General features: G+C 47.5%; 1 pseudogene; it reads left to right on the forward strand.

The window, feature by feature from the left end:
* The first annotated feature begins 210 nt into the window (after positions 1 to 210).
* Positions 211 to 2,518, forward strand: LOC117721709 (heat shock protein HSP 90-beta pseudogene; annotated as a pseudogene).
* The last annotated feature ends 472 nt before the right edge of the window (positions 2,519 to 2,990 follow it).

The following is a 2,990-nucleotide window of genomic DNA, read 5'->3' on the forward strand; positions in this document are numbered from 1 at the left end:
TAAACACCAAGATGACCTTGCACCACCCTAGTGCTCCTGCACTGGTTATCTGAAGGCCCCATGGCCATAGAAAGTTACATAGAAACTGAGGAAAATATTTTAGATTGTAAATTTTACTTTTGATAGTAAAATTTAAATCATAGAAACTTCTTCCTTCCTTATCTAACTTTCTATATTAGAATCTGCTGGTTTAGAACTCAAAAATAGAGTCACCCCCGCGCAGCCTAGGCTTGCCGTGCGAGTCGGACCTGGTCCGGGCCCACCACCCTGCTCTGTACTACTACTTGGCTTTCCCGTCAAGATGCCTGAGGAAGTGCACCATGGAGAGGAAGAGGTGGAGACCTTTGCCTTTCAGGCAGAAATTGCCCAGCTCATGTCTCTCATCATCAATACCTTCTACTCAAACAAGGAGATTTTCCTCCGGGAGTTGATCTCTAATGCTTCTGATGCCCTGGACAAGATTCGGTATGAGAGCCTAACGGACCCTTCCAAGTTGGACAGCGGGAAAGAGCTGAAAATTGACATCATCCCCAACCCTCAGGAGCGCATGCTGATCTTGGTGAACACAGTCATTGGCATGACCAAGGCTGACCTCATTAATAACTTGGGAACCATTGCTAAGTCTGGCACAAAGGCGTTCATGGAGGCTCTCCAGGCTGGTGCAGACATCTCCATGATTGGGCAGTTTGGTGTCGGCTTCTACTCTGCCTATCTTGTGGCAGAGAAAGTGGTTGTGATCACCAAGCACAACGACGACGAGCAGTATGCCTGGGAGTCTTCTGCCGGTGGCTCCTTCACTGTCCGTGCAGACCATGGTGAGCCCATTGGCCAGGGTACCAAAGTGATTCTTCACCTCAAAGAAGACCAGACAGAGTATTTAGAGGAGAGGAGGGTCAAGGAAGTGGTGAAGAAACACTCCCAGTTCATAGGCTATCCCATCACGCTCTACTTGGAGAAGGAACGAGAGAAGGAGATCAGTGATGATGAGGCCGAGGAAGAGAAAGGTGAGAAGGAGGAGGAAGACAAGGATGATGAGGAAAAGCCCAAGATTGAAGATGTGGGATCTGATGAGGAGGACGACCGCGGCAAAGATAAGAAAAAGAAAACAAAGAAGATCAAGGAGAAGTACATTGACCAGGAAGAGCTGAATAAGACGAAGCCTATCTGGACCAGAAATCCGGATGACATCACTCAGGAGGAATATGGTGAATTCTATAAGAGCCTCACCAATGATTGGGAAGACCACTTGGCAGTCAAGCATTTCTCTGTAGAAGGTCAGTTGGAATTCAGGGCATTACTCTTCATTCCCCGGCGAGCTCCCTTTGACCTTTTTGAGAACAAGAAGAAGAAGAACAACATCAAATTGTATGTTCGCCGTGTGTTCATCATGGACAGCTGTGATGAGCTGATCCCTGAGTACCTCAACTTTATCCGTGGTGTGGTTGACTCTGAGGACCTGCCTCTGAACATCTCCCGAGAAATGCTCCAGCAGAGCAAGATCCTGAAAGTCATCCTCAAAAACATTGTGAAGAAGTGCCTGGAGCTCTTCTCTGAGTTGGCTGAAGACAAAGAGAACTACAAGAAGTTTTATGAGGTGTTCTCCAAGAATCTAAAGCTTGGAATCCATGAGGATTCCACTAACCGTCGCCGCCTCTCCGAGCTCCTTCGCTATCACACCTCTCAGTCTGGAGATGAGATGACGTCCCTGTCAGAGTATGTGTCTCGCATGAAGGAGACACAGAAGTCCATCTACTATATCACTGGTGAGAGCAAAGAGCAGGTGGCTAACTCTGCCTTTGTGGAGCGTGTGCGGAAGCGGGGCTTCGAGGTGGTGTACATGACAGAGCCCATTGATGAGTACTGCGTGCAGCAGCTCAAGGAGTTTGATGGAAAGAGCCTGGTCTCAGTGACTAAGGAGGGCCTGGAGCTGCCAGAGGATGAGGAGGAGAAGAAGAAAATGGAGGAGAGCAAGGCAAAGTTTGAGAATCTCTGCAAGCTCATGAAGGAGATCTTGGACAAGAAGGTTGAAAAAGTGACAATCTCCAATCGGCTTGTGTCTTCCCCCTGCTGCATTGTGACAAGCACCTATGGCTGGACAGCTAACATGGAACGGATCATGAAGGCCCAGGCACTGCGAGACAACTCTACAATGGGCTACATGATGGCCAAAAAGCACCTAGAGATCAACCCTGACCACCCCATTGTGGAGACCCTGCGGCAGAAGGCTGAGGCAGACAAAAACGACAAACCTGTCAAGGACCTGGTGGTGTTGCTGTTTGAAACTGCTCTGCTGTCCTCTGGTTTCTCACTTGAGGATCCCCAAACCCACTCCAACCGCATCTACCGCATGATTAAGCTAGGCCTGGGCATTGATGAAGATGAGGTCACTGCGGAAGAGCCCAGTGCTGCTGTCCCTGATGAGATCCCCCCACTGGAAGGTGATGAGGATGCCTCTCGCATGGAAGAAGTGGATTAAAGGCTCCCAGGAACCCCTGCCCTCTGTATAGTATCCCTGTGGCTCCTCCAGCAGCCTTGACTGGCCCTGACCCACCTGGCTCATGTCTACAAGAATCTCCTCTATCCTGTCCTTGTGCCTTAAGGCAGGAAGATCCCCTCCCACAGAATAGCAGGGTTGGGTGTTGTGTATTGTGGTCTTTTTGTTTGTTTTATTTTGTTCTGAAATTAAAAGTATGCAAAATAAAAATTAAAAAAAAAAGAACTCAAAAATAAATAAATAAATAAATAAATAAATAAATAAAGCTACAAGAGGAATTATCATTACAAAAATAGAGCACATTATCCAGGAATACAATGGGGCAAGAGGCTGGATGGAACTAGATCATATGAGTTTGTCCACCAAGAAAACCACAGTCCTTACTCCCTTCCCTGGGAAATCAAAAGTGCTTCCTACTGCTAGACTGCAGAGACATCTCACAAGTTCGACAATGGCTCTTAATTCTAAATGCTTCTCTTCCTAGGTTGGAAAACTG

Source organism: Arvicanthis niloticus, chromosome 16, assembly GCF_011762505.2.
Source record: "Arvicanthis niloticus isolate mArvNil1 chromosome 16, mArvNil1.pat.X, whole genome shotgun sequence".
NCBI lineage: Eukaryota > Metazoa > Chordata > Mammalia > Rodentia > Muridae > Arvicanthis > Arvicanthis niloticus.